Source organism: Staurois parvus, unplaced genomic scaffold (assembly GCF_062004578.1).
Source record: "Staurois parvus isolate SC_StPar_1 unplaced genomic scaffold, SC_StPar_1.0 ptg000137l, whole genome shotgun sequence".
Lineage (NCBI taxonomy): Eukaryota > Metazoa > Chordata > Amphibia > Anura > Ranidae > Staurois > Staurois parvus.
The window spans coordinates 16,497,820-16,524,136 of NW_028317933.1; the positions used below are offsets into that span (position 1 = coordinate 16,497,820).

Here is a 26,317-nt window from a genome sequence, read left to right on the forward strand (position 1 = left end):
CTAATTTGGGTTATTTTTTTTTTTACTAAAAAGATAACAAAATACACTTTGGCCAAGATTTATAATGAAATATTTATTTATTTGCAAAATTTTATAAGAAAAACACTTTTTTTCAAAATTTTTGGACTTTTTCATTTACATAGCAAAAAAAATAAAAATCCCAGTGGTGAATAAATACCACCAAAATAAAGCTTTATCTGTCTCAAAAAAATGCTAAACAATTCACATGGGTACAGTGTTGACCGCTGACAGCATGACCGCGCAATTGTCATTCAAAGTGTGATAACACTGAAAGCTGAAAATTGTCCTGGACAGGAAGGGGGTAAAAGTGTCCAGACTGGAAGTGGTTAAACATTGGAAGCACCCTAAAGTGGGCCTATAGGCCATTCATGGACACTGCTGGCTGACGTTTACTAGGAGGATAGCTAGGTTGAAAAAAAAATATCTGATCTTGTTTATCCCCCAAACCAGCTTCAGAGAGGTCTACAGCGCTCTGCACCCCGTCCCACCCATGTTCTGCACATGAACCCTCATCTAAGGCTGGCCATGGATGGAGCCAATTTCTTTCCTGCAACCATTGGTTCCCATCGATTCCCCCATCAATACTGAATCCCACCCACAGAGCCATTTTGTTCTCCGAGTGGGGGGGCAGTGGAAGTCATCCCTGCCAGCAGAACACAGTGATTACTGCTAGTGGATATAACATCTGCTAGCAATCATCACATGTAAAATCAACTTGGGCACATTCAGCCTGCCCATTAATGGTTTGACTGGCGGAGATTCGAATCATCACTGGCCGGCTTCATTCAATCCTGCATGAATGTTGGTTACTCTCTGGTATCTAAGGCCGCATTTTTTTTTCCTCAGCCCAGGTCTACAGGACACTCTGACAGATTGAGAACAGTGCGACCGCTGTAGCTTAACTCCTTAACGGGGTAAACCCTTAGGGCCAGTTCACACTATGTGCGTTTCAGTTGCTTTTTTTTCTGCATCCAAAATGCACAGAAAGTAGGTTATATGGTTGTCAATGTCATAGTTCACACAGTGCTTCCCAAAGAAAAAGTAGAACAGGCTGCATTTTTCCTGTACAGACTTGTACTGGAATGCGGTAAAATGCACCACAAATGCACTGGAATGCACCAAAAATGCACTGGAATGCACATGTCCCTATTTAAATTAAAGAAAAAGAAAAGGGAAAAAAATTAACCGGAATGTATCAAAAACGCACCAGAAAGTGCCAAAAAAAGTGTCAAAAACACGTATGCGGAAACGTATCTGGAACTGCGTTTCTGTGGTGTGAACTGGCCCTAAAAGGGTTTTAGATCATTAGACCACCATGATTGGCTGTCATAGTGGTCACATGATTGGAAAGCTCCTGATCACAAGTAGCGATCGGGAGCTTTCTGTCAGGCACTGTCCCAGGAGCATGCAGCGCACACACACTCTCAGCACAGGTTGTTTACATTTCAGTACGCAAATATATGGCCTCTCGGCGCCAAGACCCACCCACGGAGAGGCTGCATATTTGCGTACTGTTGGCATAAAGGGGTTAAAGGCCATTCACAATTATCCATTTTGTCTGCACACATGCTATTAACTGCTTCCTGTCTGCCCTATAGCAGAAGTACCGCTGCAGGGCGGCACGGGTGCGCAAAATCACATATATATATATACACATGATGCTGCAGTTCCGTGTAGGCTGCGCACCAGGGGCGGACTGACCATTTGGAAACTCAGGCACTGCCTGAGGGCCCGGGGTCAGTAGGGGGCCCCATGAGATGCCCCCTGGTACCTTTTTCATAGGCTTTTTTGAGTTTGGGCAAGGGCACAGGGGCCCCATGATCCCCTATTGACCCATGACCCATGACTTGCCAGTCCGCCCCTGCTGCGCACGCACCCTACCCGCACCGCCATTTGCAGCATCGGCTGTCAATCACCGGGTGGTGATTGCCGAGCATCTCTGACAAGGGGGAGAACTGTTTGTAAACAACACAGATCTCTCCCCTAATCAGCTCCTGCACACTGCTTTGCATGGCTGTGCACAGCAGAGCCATACAAAGCAGTGTGCTTACAGCGAATCACAAACAGCACAGTTAACTCTTTGATTGTCCCACATATTAACCCCTTCCTGCCCAGTGCCATTAGTACAGTGTCAATGCTTGTTATTACCACTGATCACTGTATTGGTGTCACTGGGGATGTCAGTGACACCAAGTCAGTCGGCGATCAGCAACTTATAGCGGGACTGTGGTGGGCTTTCTGACACCATGTCAGTTGGCGATCAGCAACTTATAGCGGGACTGCGGTGGGCTTTCTGACACTGAGGGGACAGTGTCAGAATGCCCACTGCAGTCCTGCTATAAGTTGCTGATCGCCACTATTAATAATAAAAAAAAAAATTCCAGTATCTATGACGCCATTTGTAGATGCTATAACTTTCTTGTAAACCAATTAATTTACACGTATTGGGATTTTTTTTTAACAAAGACATGTAGCAGAATACATTTTGGCCTAAATTTATGACAAAATTTGATTTTTTACAGTTTTTTACTGGACATGTTTAATAGCAAAAAGTCAAAAATATTGTTTTTTTCTCAAAATTGTCGGTCTTTTTTTTTTTTGTAGCGCAAAAAATAAAAATGCAAATGCGATCAAATACCACCAAAAGAAAGCTCTATTTATGGGAAAAAAGGACGTAAATTTCATTTGGGTGCAGCGTTGCACGACCGTGCAATTGTCAGTTAAAGTAACGCAGCGACGTATCGCAAAAAATGGCCTAGTCAGGAAGGGGGGTAAATCCTCGGAGGGCAAGGGGTAATGACTGTTACAAAAGTGTCATCCCTTATCTGTAGACGTTTCCAGTATTGAGGCCCCGCGATTCCCTCATGCAGGTGTCTGAGATAAGGCATCAGCCAGACAGGCCGTGTATTGTTTATTCCAGCCGCTCATCGACTTGTACTATGGGAGGGAACAATGAGGCAAAGGCACTGGGTGTCCCTGCAGAGCTGCACCACAGACACAACCTTTGTTCCTATGGAGAGGACGACTCTTTCTGTTTGGATGGAAGGTATGACCACAATTTACAAGGCTAATGCACACAAAAATGGAAGCCTGACTGGGAAACGTGTGTAAGGGATTGTTTAGATGGAGTTTCCTTCTGTGTTTTTCATGCCCTTCCCCTTTAGCTGCAAAGGCAGCAGATGGAGGTGTTATCATGCCACAGCCGCGGTGCTTTGCACCAGCCACAAGAATGATTCCCCCCTGTTGTGTTCGGCCAGCAGTGCTGCCACCAAACGTGACTCATTCAAGCACATGGGGATGCACTGCAAATGCATGTTGGTGCAGCATTTACGGGGTTAAAAAAGTCAGAAAAAAGAGGCATCATATTGCCTGCCAAATGCTTCTGAAAAGTTCCGTGAAGATACTATAGATCACTGTTAGGCTCCATGCACACGGGGCGTTTTAATAATGCTGGTAACGTTAGCTGTGTAAAGTCACGTTAAAAACATGAGTTTTTTTTAGCATTTTTGTATTCGTGTTTAGTGGCGTTTTTTTGCATTTGCAGTTTTTAGCATTTTTTTTTTTAAAATTTTAAATTTTTCTTTAAAAAAAATTTGGGGGGGTTAAAAAAAAGTCCAAAAACGCTGGTTTGCCACGATTAACCGCGCTTTTCAGCGTTAGAATGTTTTTATTCCTCATGCACACTGGACGTTTTTACAGCGGCTGTCTTTGGCTTTTGACATTTTTTTTCTACAGCTAGTAAACCCCCCAGCATGTTATCCTATGTGTCCATACACACACAGACTGTAATCAACCTTTTTTGGCAGGGGTGTTTTTTGGCTGGAAAAAAAACACGACTAGGGGGTTTCTAGAGGAGTTTTTTAGTTGTAAAAACGCTATAATGCTGAAAAAATGCGGTAAAACGTGGAAACCGCCACAAACCGTCATTTTTGGACTTTTTTGTCCCAAAAAAAAATTTTTAAGTAAAAAAAACCGCAAAAGTGGGAAAACGCCAGTAATCGCTGCTAAACGCCACTAAACGCTAATGCAAAAACGCAAAAAAAAAGGCTGAAAAACTCCCGTTTTTAACGTGACTTTACACAGCTAATGTAACTAGCGTTATCAAAATGTCAAGTGTTTATGAGGACTTACAGCTAAATAACTTCTCTAGAAACCCAAAAAATAAGTTGCTGATCACCGGCATTACCAGTATATTGTCTATAGCTGCGTAAATTCTAGTCTATATACCGCAATTTGTAGACGCTATAACTTTCACGTAAACCAATTTACAGGTATTGGGATTTTTTGTTTACCAAAGACATGTAGCAGAATACATTTTGGCCTAAATTTATGACAAAATTTGATTTTTTAAAACATTTTTTACTGGATTTGTTTTCTAGCAAAAAGTAAAAAAAAAAAATTATATATATAAACTTATTTTATTTTTTCAAACTTGTCAGTCTTTTTTTGTTTATAGCACAAAAAATAACAAACGCACAGGCAATGAAATAAAGAAAGAAAGAAAGCTCTGATTGTGGCAAAAGAGGACATACATTTCATTTGGGTGCAGCGTTGTATGACCGCGCAATTGTCAGTTAAAGTAATGCAGCGCCGTATCGCAAAAAATGGCCTGGTCAGGAAGAGGGGGTAAATCCTCAGGAGGGCAAGTGGTTAATACCTACTCTACCAGACTGATCAGAACATTTCGATATTTGCATAAATCCTCCTAAGACCCATCCATCTGCTTGAATCAAGGCTGAGGGCCATTGAGAGGAGTACCGGGGCAAGGTTCTGAGATATTTTCAGAAAGATCAGTACAGCGTCCTGCTGGCTCCTCCCACCATAGTTTTTCTTTCTTTTTTTAATTAGTTATCAGGCTGATGAACCAGGGAAGACAAAACATCAGCAGACTAAACTTCTGCTTTGAATAACATAGCGCAACGCATCTGAAATATCAGCGCTTAACATGTTAGCACGTGCGTTTTGGTGTGAATGAGCCCTCATGCAGTCTACAAAAACAGATCAGCAGATGTATTTCTCATGTGAAGCCAGCCTAATAGGAATGTGGAGCGGCAAGGTTTTAAGAATAATGTCAAAAGTTGGTTAAAGTGTATATAAACCCTAAAAATTAACTTCCTATTTGGTCTGTTAAGTATGATATTTAGTCCCCATGCACACTGGATGTTTTTACAGCGGCTGTTTTTGGCTTTTGACATTTTTTTTCTACAGCCAGTAAACCCCCCAACATGTTATCCTATGTGTCCATACACACACAGATTGTAATCAATGTTTTTTTTTTAGCTGGGACGTTTTTTGGCTGGAAAAAAAACCCAAGACTAGTGGGTTCCTAGAGGAGTTTTTTTAGCTGACAAAAAAAAAATTGGCAAAAAAAAAACATTTAAAACCGCAAATGCAGAAAAACGCAGGAAAACGCCACTAAATGCTAATGCAAAAACGCTAAAAAAAAGCTGAAAAACTTGTGGTACCAGCGTTATCAAAACGTCTCGTGTGCATGAGGACTTAGGTGTGTTGTTATATTTGTTGGATAAATGCAAGCAATATTGGTTGCTCATGTCTGAAATTTCGAACTGTCCTGTGTACACTCCCCGTGTTATTTCAAGGAGTCTAATTAGCCCTTAGGCTGGCCATACATTATACAATTTTCTTGAGATTTTTGGTTTAGCTTTACCAAAAACCATATAATAGGAGGTCAAACCTAGCAACATTTTCAATTGTATCCAATTAAGCAGGCCCTTGCGCTACATAGTTGAAGGTAAATCTAAAGGAAATTGGGCAGAAATTAGACAGAAAATTGTATAGTGTATGGCCAGCCTTAGTGGTCTTTTTTTTTTGTAATGTATATCTTGAAGAGCTTTAATAGGAGAGAGGATCAAGGCATAGGATACTTCAAAACGCTCAGCACCTCATAATTAGAAGGACAATCTTCTCGTTGAGCAATTGTGGGTGTTGAAGGTCTCACAGCTGAAAACATGGGGTAAGTCTTTTAGGCTAAGTTCACATCTGTGCAGGTGATTACCACCACAGGAACATACCTGTTCCTACAGCCGCAACCACCCGCACAGAAAAGAATGAGTGTCATAAGTGCTAGTGGTACGCTGCACACACTGGAAATCACTGCTGTACTGAATTTACGTTCGGGCTGTGATTTCTAAAATGCTGCAGGGACCTTTTCCCTGCATTTCAGGAGGTTCAGCAGCCCATTCACATGAATGGGCTACCGTGCCCACGCAAACCACAGCTCTCTCTCTCCCCCTCCCTCTCTCTCTCCCCCCTCCCTCTCTCTCTCCCCCCTCCCTCTCTCTCTCCCCCCTCCCTCTCTCTCTCCACCCTCCCTCTCTCTCTCCACCCTCCCTCTCTCTCTCCCCTCCCCCTCCTTCTCTCTCTCCCCCCCTCCCTCCCCCCTCCCTCCGTCTCTCTCCCCCCTCCCTCCGTCTCTCTCCCCCCTCCCTCCTTCTCTCTCCCCCCTCCCTCCTTCTCTCTCCCCCCTCCCTCCCTCTCCCTCCCTCCCTCTCTCTCCCTCTCTCTCTCCCTCCCTCTCTCCTCCCTCCCTCTCTCCTCCCTCCCTCTCTCTCTCCCTCCCTCTCTCCCTCCCTCCCTCCCTCCCTCTCTCCTCCCTCCCTCCCTCTCTCCTCCCTCCCTCCTCCCTCCCTCCCTCCTCCCTCCCTCCTCCCTCCCTCCTCCCTCCCTCTCTCTCCTCCCTCCCTCTCTCTCCACCTCCCTCTCTCTCCACCTCCCTCTCTCTCCACCTCCCTCTCTCTCCCCCCTTCCCTCTCTCTCTCCCCCCTTCCCTCTCTCTCTCCCCCCCTCTCTCCCCCCCCTTCCCTCTCTCTCTCCCCCCCCTTCCCTCTCTCTCTCCCCCCCTTCCCTCTCTCTCTCCCCCCCTTCCCTCTCTCTCTCCCCCCCTTCCCTCTCTCTCTCTCTCCCCCTTCCCCCTCTCTCTCCCCCCCTTCCCTCTCTCTCTCCCCCCCTTCCCTCTCTCTCTCCCCCCCTTCCCTCTCTCTCTCCCCCCTCCCTCTCTCTCCCCCCTTCCCTCTCTCTCTCCCCCCCTTCCCTCTCTCTCTCCCCCCTCCCTCTCTCTCTCCCCCCTCCCTCTCTCTCTCATCCCTCTCTCCCTCCCTCTCTCATCCCTCTCCCTCTCTCCCCTCCCTCCCTCCCTCCCTCCCCCCCTCCCTCCCTCCCCCCTCTCTCTCCCCTCCCTCTCTCTCCCCTCTCTCTCCCCTCTCTCTCCCCTCTCTCTCCCCTCCCTCTCTCTCCCCTCCCTCCTTCTCCCCTCCCTCTCTCCTTCTCCCCCCTCTCTCTCTCCTTCTCTTCCCTCCCCCCTCTCTCGCTCTTTCCTCTCTCTCTTCCCTCTCTCGCTCTTTCCTCTCTCTCTTCCCTCTCTCGCTCTTTCCTCTCTCTCTCTTCCCTCTCTCTCAGCCTTCTCTCGCTTCCCCCCTCCCCTCTCTCTTCTCTCGCTTCCCTCTCTCTCTTCCCTCTCTTTCTCTCTCTCTGTTTCTCAGATTGTATGGGACCGCACAAAAACACCTCCTCCAAGGGCTGCTGATCTCCAGGCAGCAGGAGGGGGGGGGGGGAGGAGGTGTGTGCAGTCCCATACGATCTGTCAGTGTATAATGTGCTGGATGGATGACAGGAGGGAGATCCCACAGAACACAACACAGCTCACCTCCTCCTGGCCCTTTCATCTCCAACACTTCTCCTCTCCCTGCTCCAGGTGTTCCCCTGGTCCTGGCTTGTCTGCTGCTGGAGGGAGAGATACACGAGCATCGTTCTGCAACTGCCCTCCCCCACACCCCACCACATTGATCCTCCTGCTATACGGGCCACTGCAAGAGTACCGGTGGTACCCCTCTGATGACGGCCCTGCATGACTCTGTCCGCTGCTGCTCAAAAGGTCCCTTCTTCCAGGGGGGCGATGCCGCCCCCCTAAAAATTGCCGCTCCCCTAAAAATTGCCGCCCTAAGCAAACGCATTGTTTGCCTCATGGTAGATACACCCCTGCTCAGGCTTCCAATCATTTCTGCAAAGATTCAGTTTCCAATCAGCAGATATGTGAGATAAGTGAATCAAATGGGCTGTCCCATATAATTCGATAACAAACTGTACACAGAAGCTAGATTTTTTATAAGATTGCTCACATTTTGTTGGTATTTTCACATGTACTGTATATCTAGTTATTCTATATAAGGTATCTATATTCTTCTTAGAAGGATGTACAGTCTCTGCAATGATTTACTGTGGCCGCGTTGTGGACACTCAAATATTTTCCATATTCTCTACCAAGCAGTAAATGATCTATGAAGCGACCCTGTCATCAATATAAAATCTTGATTTGGACTATTACCTGTAAAGATGAAACCAAATACTTAACCTCTCCTCCTGCCTGTGCTGATGATCTCCACTCCTTTTTTTTGGGAAATAATCCCACAAAGTCTGCTTGGAAGCCAACACTTCAGGAGTGTCAGTTTTCTCTTTCTCCTGCAGCACTGATTTGTTTCTCCCACTGGCCTGCATTTCTCTACAGAATACTGTAGTAACATGGAGGTCGGCAGGAGGAACCAGCGAGTGCTACAGGAGAAACAGGAGCTTGACACTCCAGGAAGTGTTAGTCTCCTAAAAATTTCAGCAGGCGATTCCTCCTCATCAAAGCTGTGTTCAGCACTGTAAGCAGTGGGAGAGTTAAGTATGTATTCTCTTCTTTACAAGTACATCTGTCAGATACAGTTTCATCTTTGTTACAGAATCACTTTAACCGTTTGTCCGCCGCCCTATAGTAGAAGTACTGCTACAGGGTGGCAGGGCTGCGCAAAATCATATATATATATATATATATGTGTGTGTGTGTGTATATGTATATGTGATTTGCATAGGGGGTGCGCACGCTGCCCTACACATGTCCCTATTGGCGGCTAAGGATGTCAATCACCGGGTCCCGACTAGCACTCCACAATCAGCATGTAAAACTGACAGGGGAGAGACCTGTGTGTAAACAACACAGGTCTCTCCCCTGTCAGCATGGACATGCTGCATTATATCTATCTGCACATCAGAGAGATACAAAACAGCATACCTCCTTAGTAAGACACACACAGTTAACCCTTTGATCACCCAGAAATTAACCCATTCCTGCCCAGTGTCACTAGTACAGTGTCAGTGCTTTTTATTAGCACTGATCACTGTATTAGTGTCACTGGGGAAGCCAGTGTCAGTTAGTTCCCCCCAGTGTCAGGATGCCCGCCGCATTCCCGCTATAAGTCGCTGATTGCCGCCATTGCTAGTATAAAAAAACAAAGATAAAAATTCCAGTATATATACCGCCATTTGTAGACGCTATAACTTTCACATAAAGCAATTAATTTACATGTATTGGGAATTTTTTTTTTAGCGAAGACATGTAACAGAATACATTTTGACTTAAATGTGACCAAATTTTTTTTTTTTTTTTTTTTTTTTCTGGACATGTTTTATAGCAAAAAGTCAAAAATATTGTTTGGGTTTTTTTTTGTTTAAAATTTGTTGGTCTTTTTTTGTTTATAGCACAAAAAGTAAAAACCGCAGAGGTGATCAAATACCACCAAAAGAAAGCTCTATTTGTGGTGAAAAAAGGAAATAAATTTATTTTATGTAAAGCGTTGTATGACTGCGCGATTGTCAGTTAAAATAATGCAGTGCTGTATTGCAAAAAATGGCCTGGTCAAGAAGGGGGTAAATCCTGTGGAGGGCAAGCTGAAGGTCATGAGACATAGCCTCTTTGGTCATCCTAGATGACTCCAATGGTTAATCTCATTCTAGATGGCATCCAAGTTTCTTAAGCATCTCAGTCCTTCCAGACTGAAAAATCAAAGGGGCCCTGGACCATCCGAGGAACTGCCAGAGACTGCAGAGTTGGTGGATGAACCAGACATGGCACTACAGTTTGGGACCCTTAGTCTGAGTGAAGAAAGCCTGGGATCTGAGGAGAGCGATGGAACAGGTACTGATTTATTGAAAATGTCATCTCAAATGTATTACTTTTCAATAAACATAGTTTCCCCACCTTTAGGAAAGATAAAGCAGATTGTAAACTCAGATTGTATGTCCACATGTATGTCCACCACCTTCAGTTTTAAAGCAGATTTTGCACATGAGGTTAAGAACACCTTATTCATTTACTGTATCTGAGCATTCTCTTTCTTGCAGAAGGATGATCGCTGGAGGAACCAATTGCCCTTCCTCTTCTGACACAACAGATGAGAGAGATGTGGGCAAATACTCGAGATCACAGAGTACCTGTCAGGTTGACTTTCGAGGTGACCGAGGCTAATATTATGCGTGGCATACATGGCAAATCTGTGGTGAGTACTGCAGAGTCCCTGTTCCCTAATGACATCTATCATATCAATGAATACCTATTGGTGATAGCGCTAGCCTGCTTTTCTATTCTAGTTAGTACTTCTTTGCCCCAATATCAGGTATACCTGAATCTGCAGAACTCTATTGTATAATGTCATAATCACTTTTAAATATACTGTACATTCATCATTAACGTGAGCCTGTCCACTATTTTACATGTTTAATGCTGCCCACAGTGGGGATTGTTTTTCTCTTGAAGGGCTATAGTGGTTGAAGAATCTTTTCATCTGTAGGAGTGTCTGATGCAGAGCCCCCTCTATGGTACCATCCGCTGGTCTCTACATCACTACAGGACACAACAGTGGCATACATGTTGACAGATGGAATCACAGGGGACCAGGCATCCGACTCACTAGGAAGTGTCAGATGGAGAAGATTCTTCAGCTGCCATAGCTCTTTAAGGTCTCACTTACATACGCAGTAAAGGGTTGGTAAAGGTAAAGGTTGATTTTCATTTTTGCTGCCCATCTTTAACCTATCTCTGCTGGGGGGATTCGTGCACATGCCATGAACATTTCGTTCAATTTCCATCGTGGTGATGGGAGCTTGGCTTGTGGTTGCTGTGTAGTATTTACATGAAAAGAACCCACGTAAGGCTGAAAAACAACAGGCATTCAGGAGGTGACAGTGTTTCCTAGAAATCCTTGAAGCCACCTTCTGAAAAGTGATGCACTACGGATTGCTTTTCAGAGGGCTGGCACTTTTTTGTGTCATATCAATACAAACAAAAGAAATAAACATGAGAATGCCTAAACATTTGTAATTGTAAACAATTTTCTGGGTGAAGTGGTGCATTATCTGACAGAAATGCAGGGGTGCCCATATTTTTGGGCCATGACTGTATATACTGTACATTCACATCAGTCCCTGCCCTCAAGGTGCTACCAATCTAATGCAGGCCATAGACGGGCTGTTTATTGGCCGAATTGTTGGCCGATAAAAGAAAAATCAGTCAGTCCCGTTGCCGATGCTGCCACCAATGCTCATGAAAGAATGGGACAAGAAACCAGTTTGACAGAGACAGGGGAGCACACCATACAATGTGACAGCAATACAAATACATTATGGTTTTATCTGGAAACAAATGGATACATTTGTTGCAACCGCAAGACTTTTTGATATAAAATATAATAGCAGACTTCTTCTTCTCCGTCTTCCTTGCAGGTCACGGCTCGTGCAGATTTTTTATCGATAAAATGATCGACCGATTTTCCCATCATTGCTGGGAAAATCGGCCGCGAATTTTCCAACATGACCGATAAAAAAACTGTGCGACCAATTAACCCACTAACAGTGAGAAAATCACCCCTTTTTTTTTTTTTTTTTTCCGGCCAAAAAATCGGCTGATTTTCGACCTGTCTATGGCCAGCATAAGGTCCCTAACTCGCATTCATACACTATATTGACAAAAGTATTGGGCCAGCCCTCCAAATCACTGGATTCAGGTGTTCCAATCACCTCCATGGTCACAAGTGTATAAAATCAAGCACCTAGCCATGCAGACTGCTTCTACAAACATTTGTGAAAGAATGGGTCGCTCTCAGGAGCTCAGTGAATTCAAGCATGGTACCGTGATAGGTTGCCACCTGTGCAATAAGTCCATCTGTGAAATTTCCTTGCAGCTGTTAGTGGGATTATAACAAAGTGGAAGCAACTGGGAACAACAGCAACTCAGCCACCAAGTGGTAGGTCACATAAAATGAAAGAGTGGGGTCAGCACATGCTGAAGTGCACAGAAGTCACCAACTGTCTGCAGAGTCAATAGCTAAAGACCTCCAAACTTCATGTGGTCTTCAGATTAGCACAACAACAGTGCATAGAGAGCTTCATGGAATGGGTTTCCATGGCCGAGTAGCTGCATCCAAGCCTTACATCACCAAGTGCAATGCAAAGTGACTGATGCAGTGGTGTAAAGCAAGCCACCACTGGACTCTACAGCAGTGGAGACATGTTCTCTGGAGTGACGAATGATGTTTCTGTCTGGCAGTCCGATGGACGTGTCTAGGTTTGGCAGTTGCTGGGAGAATGGTACTTACCCAAGTACAAAAACATAAAAATAGCGCAAATGGAGAAAGCGTGATTAGGTCCCAAGCATGAAGCCGTAGTCTCTGTATGGTAGATCCAGGTGTGTTAATCCACTTCTAGAATGGTTGCAGCTCTTCTAACAGGGTATTGGATGCCTCTGTGCATTAAAACAATAAACAGAAGGTGCCGCCATCTTAAGTGTATCAGTTTAATTAAAAACAAGTAAAGGGAAGGGTTAAAATGCACTCACAAGGATAAGATTAAATGGGCATATCATCAGTCCTTACTCATTGGCAAGCCTCGGTGGACAGCGGTTGGATGGATTGATGAGATCAGGGGCGAACTGAATATTTGGAAACTCGGGCACTGCCCGAGGGCTCAGAGTCTGTAGGGGGCCCCATGAGATACCCCTGGTACCTTTTTCATAGGCTTTTTTGAGTTTGGGCAAGGACACAGGGGACCCATGATCCCCTATTGCCCGGGGGCCCCATGAGTTGTCAGTCCGCCCCTGGGAGAGATGTATCCTTAAAACAGCTTTGCAGGATAGGTGGAATAAAGATGGACTCTGTCAGAATGCAGATTAAGTCCATATGACAGGCTGTGTCTTCCTCCAGCAGCAAATATAGCCGCACTGGAATGCAAGCCAGCACTAGGACCGCAGTCAGGACGTATTGAGCGTGATGGGTGGTAACATGTTTCGGAGCCCACACTCGCTCCTTTGTCAAACCATGAGAGGGAAAGGGAGGATAGGATAACTATTTATTAGGCACTGAAGGAGGAAGGGGAGGGGAAATGTAGCACACATGGAATACTATTGATAGTTAAGTATTGGCGGATATGGCTTAAATTCAGGTGGAACTGACTGAATAAATGAATACTATGTGCATCATCCCAAAAATAAAGACAAAAAAAAAAAACAACAAAAAAAACAAAAAAGGGGAACTCTAGCGCAAAAATGTAAATAAAATAAAAATAGATAATACAAATACCATTACAAAAAAAGTTGACAATATATGCAGAACTAGAATAAATAGACTCTAATATAAACGATTAACAAAAAAAACAAAAAACCCCCCATAGATTAAAGATCATAATGTGAATTGCATTCCAAGAAGAGTTTGCAATTTGCTCTCTGTATAGGGATAGATTAAGGACGGAAAGAAACAATAGTATAAATATTACAAAATGCTATACAGACGTACCTCGGTTTACGAACGCTCGGTTAACGTAATTTTTGGTGTGCAAATGAAAATCCATAGAAAATAATGCCTCAGTTTGCAAATTTTTTTTGCAGTACAAAGTAAGTTTCCCCAGGATGCATTGTGCCTGGGAGGTTTTTAGCACCGTCCCCATGCCTTTAAAGTGCACTTTATAAAGAGTTTTGAACAGATAAGACTTTTTTTTTACTCTTTTCTGACCTCCGGAATGGGTTAATTGGTTTTCAATGCATTCCTATGGGAAACCGTGTTTCGGTTTACGAATTTTTTGCAATACGAAACGTCCCGGAGAACACATTAAATTTGTAAACCAATGGTACGCCTGTGTATAGCTTAAATACAATGGAACTAAATGATAGTACTGGTTTCTATCTCTTCATTGAGCCCTGCTGTCTCCTGTTCACACAATTATCCAGCTCCCACAGCCATTACACCGGCTTCTATCAGTCCCCTAATTCTAAAGACACCCAAGATTTTTTAGGGGTCACCTTCTCCAGACTCTCAAAAAGAGAAAAACTTTTCGAAGAAAAAGGAGAGGTGGAAGGAAAAAAGAATAAAAAAGGACCTGTTAATAGCACCATAAAGATATTCAATTTGTCCACTTACTCCCGTTCCCCTGAGGATACCTTGTTGTTACAAAAAAGTTTACATTTTGCCTCCACTTCAGCTCCAATCTATTCACTCTGTTTAAAGATTTGAATAAATGTGTTCAGAATCTACCTGTGAGAAAGTTTTATGCCACCAGAGCAGATAGTAATCCTCAAGACCAGAGGAATAAGTGCCCTAGAAGTATGGGCAACTTTTCTTTAGCTCTGCTGTTAAGACTACCTTCTTCATTGCTAACATTTTTTCCTAATGTCCTAATTTGTTTCTTCAATAAAGACTCTTCTCGATATCATTGCTAGAACTGGTCTCTATGATTGCAGCTATCCAGAGTGGCCTTTCCTTAGCCAAGCTTTTGGAGTGCCATGTGTGGACTGGAGTAAACATTATGGGGACAGCCTGGAAATGACCTTCAGGCTCTGGGTTTCACTTATGGCACTTTCCAGACCCTGTTCTGTTAAACCACCACAGAACAGATTCTCAGGTCCACAGCCATTGACATTGCCTCAGCTCTTCCCCAGTGTCTGAGTAGGCTGATCAGACTGAGCAACGGGAGCTATCTCATTTGTTGGGGTCTCAGGGCATATGCAAGATTACTGCTTTCTGATGGTTTTCAACGCAGGAGGGACTCTATCCAGCAAGCCCACAACCCACATGTCTTTTGATGGACAATGTCTCTTTGAATGGACCTTTCATACTCTTATCAAGGATGTCACTGAAGGCAAGAGTACTCACTTGTCACAGCATAAAAAGCCTAGGGAGAGGTCCGCTAAGTCTCCTCTCTTTACTCCTGGTGGGGTATGTTCATCTAGGCCTCCTAAGCCTGGTCCTCTAGCCACCCCCAAAATCTTGAACAGCCGCAGTAGGGGGTGTCTGTTAATTTTTGTGGACCCCTGCATAGTTTGCCTTTTAGGAGCATAGTTGGAAAGAGTGTTTTTTCAGAATGAAATTTAGATTTGTCTTCCTTCTTGGCTTCGTGTTGTCGGTCTTCCTGTGTCATCACACAGATAAACAGAGCTGCCTCTGTCCCTTTTGGGGTCTCCTGACAAGTCATACTTGTCATAGCTAAACCCAAAAACAAAAGGTTTATACAGTGCCTTCAAAAAGTATTCATACCTCCTTGAAATTTTCCACATTTGGTCATGTTACAACCAAAAACGTAAATGTATTTTATTGGGATTTTATGAGATAGACCAACAGAAAGTGGCACATAATTGTGAAGTGGAAAGAAAACGATAAATGATTTACAAAATTGTTTACAAAGAAATATCTGAAAAGTGTGGCGTGCATTTGTATTTAGCCCCCAAGTCAATACTTTGTAGAACCACCTTTCGCTGCAAGTCCTTTTGGGGATGTCTCTACCAACTTTGCACATCTAGAGAGTGAGATTGCCAGGGACTGCGGGTCTGGCCGCGGCGCACAGGTCTGCACATGCGCAGATTGCCTAGGCGCACTAATTGCAGGCACTGGGACCTGGGCGTCCACGGCGGCAATTGCGGCCGCACATGCGCACTCGTGCACGTAGGCGTGCGCCTGGCACCAATGACGGTGCAGGGCGCACTATTTAAACTGGCCAGGCAGTGATCAGGTTGCCACAAGGTCTAGTTCCTGTTCCTGTATTTCTGAAGTATGTTCCTGTTGCCGATCCTGCTAGTCCTGAATTGTGTTGACCTTCTTCTGCTCTGACCCCCGGCTCGTCCCTGACTACTATTCTGCCTGTTGCTATATTATTACTGGACCTCTCGTTGCTGAACCTTGGCTCGTGACCCAGCTGCTCTCTGTCTTCTGCTTGGTACCTATCTGCCTCCACTGTTACCGACCCGGCTAGTCTGACTACGCTCACTCCTGTCATCCATCCATCCCGCTCGGGACCTGGACTTGTCAGCCTCTTCACTTCAGGCTCACCCCTGGCACATACCCTCAGCAGGGACCCCTCTACCACGGTTGGGTGCACTCAGGGGTCGCGACCTGGTTTCAGTCTTGCACCAAGTCCATCCCCACCATCAGGGGCTCTGGTGAAAAGGCAGACTGGGACTTAGACACCGCGTCCTGGGGAATCCCTTTCTGTGGATCTCTAGAGATCCCGCTGGGTGGTGTCTGACAGAGATTTCTGCCCATTCATCTTTGCAAAATAGCTCAAGCTCTGTCAGATTGGATGGAGAGCGTCTGTGAACAGCAATTTTCAAGTTTTGTCACAGATTCTCAGTTGAATTTAGGTCTAGACTTTGACTGGGCCATTCTAACACATGAATATGCTTTGATCTAAACCATTCCATTGTAGCTCTGGCTGTATGTTTAGGGTTGTTGTCCTGCTGAAAGGTGAACCTGTGCCCCAGTCTCAAGTCTCCTGTAGACTCTTAACAGGTTTTCCCTCTAAGATTGCCCTGTATTTGGCTCCATCCATCTTCCCATCAACTCTGACCAGCTTCCCTGTCCCTGCTGAAGAAAAGCATCCCCACATGATACTGCCACGTTTCACGGTGGGGATGGTGTATTCAGGGTGATGTGCGGTGTTAGTTTTCCACCACACAGCATTTTGTTTTTAGGCCAAAAAGTTAAATTTTGGTCTAATCTGACCAGAGCACCTTCTTCCACGTTTGCTGTGTCCCCCACATGGCTTCTTGTAAACTGCACACGGGCCATCTTATGGCTTTCATTCAGCAATGGCTTTCTACTTGCCACTCTTCCATAAGGACCAGGTTTGTGGAATACACGACTAATAGTTGTCCTGTGGACAGATTATCTCACCTGAGCTGGGGATCTCTGCAGCTCCTCCAGAGTTACCATGGGTCTCTTGGCTGCTTCTCTGATTAATGCTCTCCTTGCCCGACCAGTCAGTTTAGGTGGACAGCCATGTCTTGGTAGGTTTGCAGTTGGGCCATACTCTTTCCATTTTCCAATGATGGATAGAACAGTGCTCTGTGAGATGTTCAAAGCTTGAGATTTCTTTTTATAACCTAACCCTGCTTTAAGCTTCTCCACACCTTTTATTCCTGACCTGTCTAGTGTGTTCCTTGGCCTTCATGTTGCTGTTTGTTCACTAATGTTCTCTAAGGCTAGGTTCACATCTGTGCGGGTGGTGCCACTACGGATCCGCACAGAGGAATGCGGACTCGCGGGCGGGTGCCATTAATTCTAATGGCACGCTGCCCGCACTGGAAACCGGAACCGTACTGGGAACCGAGGTTCCCGTGCGGGCTGCGTTTTCAGAAGTGCAGGGACTTCTTCCCTGCCTGTCCCGGGGCACAGGAGTCCATTCAAATGAATGGGCTCTCGTGCCTGCGCAAAACGCAGACCACAGGAACGCAGATGTGAACCAGGGGTAACAACCATCTGAAGGCATCATAGAACAGCTGTATTTATACTGAGATTAAATTACACACAGGTGGACTCTATATACTAGTTAGGTGACTTCTGAAGGCAATTTGTTCCATTAGATTTTAGTTAGGGGTATCAGAGTAAAGGGGGCAGAATACAAATGCACACCACACTTTTCAGATATTTATTTGTAAAAAATTTCGAAAACCAGATTATCATTTTCCTTCCACTTCACAATTATGTGACACTTTGTGTTAGTCTATCACATAAAGTCCCAATAAAATTAATTTACGTTTTTGGTTGTAACATTACAAAATGTGGAAAATTTCAAGGGGTATGAATACTTTTTCAAGGCATTGTATGGGGCCTACCATTCCAGGCCTCCTTCTGAAAATGGTAATTGCCTTGCTCACCCTTTGGCTACAAAACTTTCTGGGTCACTGTCTTGGCACAAGTTTGCAGACCAGGAAAGTTAGAGTAAAGTCAGAAGTCCTTATTTTCATAGTTGTTCTGGGTTAGTGACTTCAATACAGGAGCAATAGGGCCAGTGTGACATCCAGGCAAAGAGAATTTTCATAAACAGAAGTACATAAGGGTTTCCATTGGAAGCTTTACTCCAAGCAGATATAAAATACACGCATTAATGCAACTCTGTAATCATTAAATGCAAGCGGCCTAAGTGCTTGAATGTGACTTGGTATCAGCTTCTTGCAGTTCTTGTGCTTTAGAAACGGAGAAGCAGCACAAAAAGCCAATCAGGTGTGTTGCAGTACAAGGAGCTCAATAGTGTGCTGCTTCTTCTCTCACTATCCAATCACAGGGTTGGGAGCTCTATAAGTGAAAGTGAAACTGTATCAGAGAAAGATCGGGTCCCCTCCACTGACAAGCAGGACTGTGCTTTGTAAGACTCAGGACAAAAATATGCTTTTGGCATTTAAAACCACTTCCATACATGCATTTCATTTGTATGTTTAGCCATTACCATGGAGTTTTAAAAGGTGTTTCACAAACTACCCGATTTAAGCATTGCCACTAAATGTCAGTAATGGTGTTAATGATGAAGAGATAGGAGTAGTTGGGGTCAGATCTTTTTTTTTATATCAGAAGAAAATCAATGTGGGTTGGCAGGGACAAAGGTCCAAGGTACTGTAGTCCAACCTGTATCTAGTGCAGTTAAAGAGGAAGTGATGTAGCTACTACCCGCAGTCAAGACATAGCTATCTTGCTACCAGCCTTTTTCAGCCAGGGTTCCCCCAAAAGTTGCTATGGGTTTTGGAGCAATAAGCCATTTCTGGCTTTTAGGCAAGTAACCACTGGCACCAATAATCTTTTACACAATTTGTAAAGCAGTCTTCCCACAGACTTCTGCTGCCAGGATTGTTTTCCCCACTAACTTCCAATGTAAGGGCCATTCTTCTCACTGAAAACCAATGCAAGGGGGTCCTTCTCACACTGATTACCAATGAACAGGAATGTGAGGGAACATTACAATTTTTATGGTCTGGATTTGTCATTTTATTTTTATTACTGAAAATATTTTGTTGTATAAAACAGTCCTGCGTGTCAGCTATGCTCAGTATGCCACATTCATTATTCCAATGCCTCTTTTATTACTAATCACCCAAATGTACCATGAGTAGTAGATACAGTCTTTATTAGCTAAGGTTTCCTGAAACCTGAAAGTTTTTTTTTTTTTTTAAGAGTTCCACAGTGTTAAAAAGTTTCAGAACACCTAATCTATAGACTGTAGCTTTATACATGCCACGCTAATCTACCCCCTTCCTATTTTCCCTTTCAGATGTACACCATTTGCCTTCTACACTCAGGACAATATGATCCTTCACCCGCCTTTATCACCTCTCGATACTCTGATCTGGAGCGGCTGAGGAAAACCCTGCGTTCTCATTATCCTGAAGAAATGTATGGTGTGTCTTTTCCTCGTAAGCGTCTGCATAAGAACTTCACAGCAGGAACCATTGCAAAACACAGTCGTGCCTTTGAGCAGTTCCTCTGCCACGTGTCTTCCCTACCCACTCTACGATACTCTCCACAGTTCCTGGGATTCTTCTACTTGAGTGACATGCAGAAGGCCCAGCAACTTACATGTACAGGATTATATAATCTAGCACTCCCGAAATGGACAAATTGCTGGTGCCTCCAAAAAAAGATTTGTCCAACGTGGGTGTCTACCCACCGACTGACTGTGCTCGCTGGGCTGGTGGTGTGCCACCAGGAGCTGGAGGCACTGGCAGATGCACAGGCATACAGTGAACAGGCAGTAGGTCTGCTGCAGGAATCACAAGAGCAAAACATGACTTTCCTTATTGCTTTCCTCCAGGCCCACATCCAGTTGTCTTGGAGAGTGGGGAGAGAAAAAAGGGCCTCTGAGGCTGCCCTGCTGAAGCTGAAGGAGGCCGGACACAGTACAAGCCATGCTCCTACCCTAAAGGAGATTCTGATTAAAGAGACAATAAACTGATCACCCATGGCAGATATGCGCTGCTTTCAAATTTTGTAAAGACTTTATGCAGAAATTTGCCTGCGTCACTCTGTTAGTAAAACAGAGCCCAGTGTATGACAGAAAGATTGTGACCTGAGAACACTTGGGTGTAGTATGTTGTGTGTAATTATCTAGATATAGATGGAGAGATAGATATTGAAACACATCCTGTTCATTCTTAGACAGGCCAGTGACAAGACCACTTTACACATCAAAAGAACTCTTTGCTATGTTAATTTTATGCAAGGTCACCTTGGTATTTGGGGAATAACCTGTTTATCTAAGTAGACATTTCAAAGGGTACATTGTGTACATGTTTAACCACAAGCCTACAGGGCACTTATACCCCTTCCTGCCCAGGCCAATATACAGCTTTCAGCGTTGTCACACTTTTGAATGACAATTGCGCGGTCATGCAACACTGTACCCATATGAAATTTTTATCATGTTTTTGCGACAGAGCTTTATTTTGGTGGTATTTCATCACCTCTGAGTTTTTTACTTTTTCTTAAACCAAAAACCACTGAAAATTTTGAAAAAAAAAAGTTTTTCTTAGTTGTTGTTATAAAATTTTGTAAATAAGTGATTTTTCTCCTTCACTGATGTGCGCTAATGAGGCTGTAGTGATGGACACTGATAGGCATTGACAGGCATCACTGATGGGCACTGAAAGGCAGCACTCATATGACACTGATAGGCGGCACTGACTTGCACTGTTAGGTGGCACAGATTGGCATTCATAGTTGACACTGACTGGCACTGATGGGTGACACTGAAAGGTAGCTCAGATGGGCATTGATGTGCACTGGTAGGCACTGATCGACACTGACAGCTGGCACTGCTGGGGCTACACAGATCATCAGGGCACATCAGTGCACGTGTCCCCTCCGAGGAATGCCGATTACTGGCTCTGCTCTCCTCTCGAGCTGTCAGCGTGACAGCTCGAGTGGAGAGAAATGCCGATAACCAGCATTTCCCTATTTACATGCGATCAGCTGTGATTGGACATAGCTGATCACATGACCGAGCCAACATCTTCGGCTCTTTCCGTGGATCGGTGATCCGCTGTGTCTCTCGCACTGCCGATTGCTGTGTGTTCCTGTAGCTGCGCATGCGCGGTTAGAATGGGAGGACATCATGTGACGTCCTCCCAGAATGAGAGAACCGCCTTGCGCCCGTCATTGTACTATATGGCGGGTGGGAGGTGGTTAAGGATGGTAAAGAATGTGATATGACCATACAAGAAGTATTTATTGATGGCAAGTTGACTCGAGGGGATATTCATGGGAAAGAGTGCCTTGTTTACCTGGTAAACATTATAGTGACCTTAGTTATTTACAGTAATGGCAAGTGAAGTCTTTACATGTAAGATCAAAATTGTTTTGTCAGCCAATCAGAAACCCCTCCAGTAAACTGTATATCAAGGGAAGTTTGTTGGGGGGAAGAAGCTTCTTCCTTTCATTAATATGGAAGCACAGGTATAGATCATAAATCACATTATTGCACACATGGAAGCTACCTAGGTGCACATTATAGATCGGACAGATATTGGACAGTGTAGTATCTCCATGTTTGATATGAAGTATCTTAAATAGGACTCTGGAGGGCTGTTGTTCGTTGTAATATTTACAAGTATTGAGCAGGATTTTTGTCATCTGTTACAAATATATTTTGTACTGTTCTGGAGCCGAACAAAAATGTAATTCTCTAGATGAACAGAGCTGTTGCGGGAAAGTTCATTTCTTGGATAATTGATATAGTTAAGATAATCTGTTGTCTTATATCAATCATCATCCTCCAATTAGCATAAGACAACATTGGGGCCCCCCAGGCGGTGTGCATAAAATCTATAGTGAAGAAATGTAAATTTGTTACCCGAGTTGCAACTAGCAGTTGGCCTTGTTAATGCTGAACCCCAGATAAACGGTTACATACATACAAGCCTGCTAACTGTTTGTAATACCATTCAGACAGTCCTTTGATTCAGACTCCCCTGCATGGCAGCATAGACAGGTCCTGAAACTCCTGACAGCTGAAGGAAACCTGTACTGAGAGAACATAAAGACTGTAGTTGCTGGCATCTCTTTCTGAAAATGTTACTTGCCAAGTTATGTTGATCCAACAACATTTATATTTGTCACCGACTTGGGACAAGTTTACAGGTTCTGATGTCACGCTTTCTAATCTGCATGCTTGTTCCAGGTCAGTGAGTCAGACAGTACTGCATGCATAGACTGCCAAGCAGGTAGACTTTTAAAAAGGAAGTTAACAATGGAAGTTTGTGTATTCAACTGGACTTCCACTGCAAGTGTTTGATCACCTTTACAGGAAAAAAAAAATGTAAAAAGGTGAACTAGCACCAGGCACCCTCCCCACCCCCCACTCTACTTGCCTCCAAGGTTGCCAAGCCACAAGGTTGCCACATTGATTCACTGTGACTGTGCTTGTCAATCAGAATCTTTCTGGTTGGGCTCAGAAACCCTGCGTGGAAAAGAAGAGCGGGAGCTTCACTTCCCCCAGACCACTGAACAGCTTAGCAACCCCAAAGGTAAATACAGCAGGGACTGATTTGGAGGGTGACCAGCGTTCACTCTGAAATTTTTTTTTTACGTAAAAGGAAAACTAATCCTATAAATTTAGTCTTGGTTAAAATTATTTAGTAGCTCAGGTCAAAATCACCTGTGGTGAAGAGATGGAACAAAGTGTTCCCCACAGTGCAAGCCGCACAAGCAGTATACAATCACACGTGATAGCATTATTCTGCAATGAGGTGCCATTTAATCACATTTGTCTAGCTAGGTGAAGCCATTTGTTCCATCAGTTAGGTGTTAATCTTGAACCTACCACAGCTTACTAAGTGTCTTAATTGCTTACAACAACCAGATAATTCCTTTCAGGCATCCTTGTTAGAAGGGATGGAAGATTTGGGCATTGTGGGCTGCTCAAACTTGTGTGGCAAACCTGCTTTTTGTCTAGTACAGCTGCAATAATGAAACCCAGCAAATTTGTTATACATGTTCCATGCTTCACCTATATTTTAAACTAAATCAACCATCTGCAAGTGACATAAACGTCTCTTAACCACTTGCCCTCCAGGGGCTTTACCCCCCCCCCTTACTGACCAGGCCATTGTTCTGCGATAAGGCGCTGTGTTACTTTGACAACTGCGTGGTCATGCAACACTGCACCCAAATGAAATTTATATCCTCCTCCCTCACCCACCCCAATAAGAGCCTGCTTTCGGTGGTATTTGATCACCTGTGCATTTTTTTTTGCGCTATTAAAAAAAACCTGACAATTTTGGAATAAAAAAAAAAAAATTTCTTCATAAAAAGGTGTAAAAGGTGAACTAGCACCGGGCACCCTCCCCACCCCCTACTCTACTTGCCTCCAAGGTTGCCAAGCTCTCAACACCTCTGCAGCTGTGTGGAGATATGAAATCCGTGTACTGCTTCCAGGATAGATCACATTGATTCACTGTGACTGTCCTTGTCAATCAGAATCACCTGTATTTGATCACCTGTGCATTTTTTTTTGCGCTATTAAAAAAAACCTGACAATTTTGGAATAAAAACAAAACAAAAAAACCCGAATTTCTTCATAAACTTAGGCCAAAATGTATTCTGCTACATGTCTTTGTGGGAAAAAAAAAATCCCAATCCATGTAAATTGATTGGTTTAAGTAAAAGTTATAGCGTTTACAAATGGTGGTATATATACTGGAATTTCTATATATAATTTATTTTTTTATACACACTAGTAATGGCGGTGATCAGCGACTTATAGCGGGTTAATGTGTGTCCATGTGCTGATAGTCCTAAATAGTTGTAGGTCTTCACAGATGCTTTAATTCCAAAATTACTTCTTAGAATACCCGATGCTTCTATATACTGCAAACCAATAAGCATTGTGTATTCACCTCCAGCAGATGTGCTCTCACCTGATGTACAGTCAGGTCCATAAATATTGGGACATGGACACAATTATAACATTTTTGGCTCTATACACCACCACAATGGATTTGAAATGAAACGAACAAGATGTGCTTTAACTGCAGACTGTCAGGTTTAATTTGAGGGCATTTACATCCAAATCAGGTGAACGGTGTAGGAATTACAAAAGTTTGCATATGTGCCTCCCACTTGTTAAGGGACCAAAAGTAATGGGACAATTGGCTTCTCAGCTGTTCCATGGCCAGGTGTGTGTTATTCCCTCATTATCCCAATTACAATGAGCAGATAAAAGGTCCAGAGTTCATTTCAAGTGTGCTATTTGCATTTGGAATCTGTTGCTGTCAACTCTCAAGATGAGATCCAAAGAGCTGTCACTATCAGTGAAGCAAGCCATCATTAGGCTGAAAAAACAAAACAAACCCATCAGAGAGATAGCAAAAACATTAGGCGTGGCCAAAACAACTGTTTGGAACATTCTTAAAAAGAAGAAAAGCACCAGTGAGCTCAGCAACACCAAAAGACCCGGAAGACCACGGAAAACAACTGTGGTGGATGAGCGAAGAATTCTTTCCCTGGTGAAGAAAACACCCTTCACAACAGTTGGCCAGATCAAGAACACTCTCCAGGAGGTATGTGTATGTGTGTCAAAGTCAACAATCAAGAGAAGACTTCACCAGAGTGAATACAGAGGGTTCACCACAAGATGGAAACCATTGGTGAGCCTCAAAAACAGTAAGGCCAGATTAGAGTTTGCCAAACGACATGTAAAAAAGCCTTCACAGTTCTGGAACAACATCCTATGGACAGATGAGACCAAGATCAACTTGTACCAGAGTGATGGGAAGAGAAGAGTATGGAGAAGGAAAGGAACTGCTCATGATCCTAAGCATACCACCTCATCAGTGAAGCATGGTGGTGGTAGTGTCATGGCGTGGGCATGTATGGCTGCCAATGGAACTACTTCTCTTGTATTTATTGATGATGTGACTGCTGACAGAAGCAGCCGGATGAATTGTGAAGTGTTTCGGGAATATTATCTGCTCATATTCAGCCAAATGCTTCACAACTCATTGGACGCTTCACAGTGCAGATGGACAATGACCCAAAGCAGACTGCAAAAGCAGCCAAAGAAGTGGAATGTTCTGCAATGGCCAAGTCCATCACCTGACCTGAATCCGATTGAGCATGCATTTCACTTGCTGAAGACAAAACTGAAGGGAAAATGCCCCAAGAACAAGCAGGGACTGAAGACAGTTGCAGTAGAGGCCTGGCAGAGAATCACCCGGGATGAAACCCAGCATCTGGTGATGTCTATGCGTTTCACACTTCAGGCTGTCATTGACTGCAAAGGATTTGCAACCAAGTATTAAAAAGTGAAAGTTTGATTTATGATTATTATTCTTTCCCATTACTTTTGGTCCCTTAACAAGTGGGAGGCACATATGCAAACTGTTGTCATTCCTACACCGTTCACCTGATTTGGATGTAAATACCCTCAAATTAAAGCTGACAGTCTGCAGTTAAAGCACATCTTGTTTGTTTCATTTCAAATCCATTGTGGTGGTGTATAGAGCCAAAAATGTTAGAATTGTGTCCATGTCCCAATATTTATGGACCTGACTGTATATGACCAGACCGCTAAGTGAGATCATAAATGGCATGTGTCCCTTATATATGGACTGATGTCTTGTGTTCAATTGGCATGAATCTCCTCCACTCTTAGCTCACCTTATCCAAATATGCACCAAAAAAGAGATGACCAAAAACATGGCGCTTTATCCTTACAAAACATTTATTGATAAAATATCCAGTATTCCACTCACATGTGTGATTGTGAATACACACGCCTATTGGTTTGCAGTATATAGAAACACGGGGTGTTCTAAGTAGTAATTTGGAATTAAAGTGTTTGTGAAGATATACAACTATTTAGGACTATCAGCACATGGACACACATTAAGCGCACTTGACAGAGATGGTTAATTTGGTTTAAAATATAGGTGAAGCGCAGCACTTGATTGATATGTTATCTAACACATTTTGTATGGGAGTGTGATTAGTGTGAGTGATTCACAATTTTATAACAAAAATGTTGTTATATTTTTGGTTTTGCATAGCAGCTCACAAGACTTTGCACTTTATACATATTTACTTTTCCTTTCCTCCAGATATACAGGACTTACATTTCCACCCCCAAGCTCCTCTTAACCAGTCGAAGAGGTCACAAGTATAGAAACCATATTCCTAAGCCATGGCAAACACAATAACATTTCTACGATCACCAGAAAAAA

The 26,317-nt window shown here is 43.8% G+C and overlaps 1 long non-coding RNA gene and 1 pseudogene across 2 annotated transcripts; one reads left to right on the forward strand and one right to left on the reverse strand.

Annotated features, from left to right (window-relative positions):
* The first annotated feature begins 2,995 nt into the window (after positions 1-2,995).
* On the forward strand, positions 2,996-21,789 carry LOC149465876 (sorting nexin-21-like; annotated as a pseudogene). Its single transcript, XR_016312213.1, has 4 exons — positions 2,996-3,067; positions 9,811-9,991; positions 10,198-10,352; positions 19,372-21,789. The product of XR_016312213.1 is annotated as a sorting nexin-21-like (transcript).
* Positions 18,164-22,476, reverse strand: LOC149465877 (uncharacterized). Its single transcript, XR_016312214.1, has 2 exons — positions 22,037-22,476; positions 18,164-18,404 (listed from the first exon to the last, which is right to left on the reverse strand). It is a non-coding gene; the product is annotated as an uncharacterized LOC149465877 (long non-coding RNA).
* Between the last annotated feature and the right edge of the window lie 3,841 nt (positions 22,477-26,317).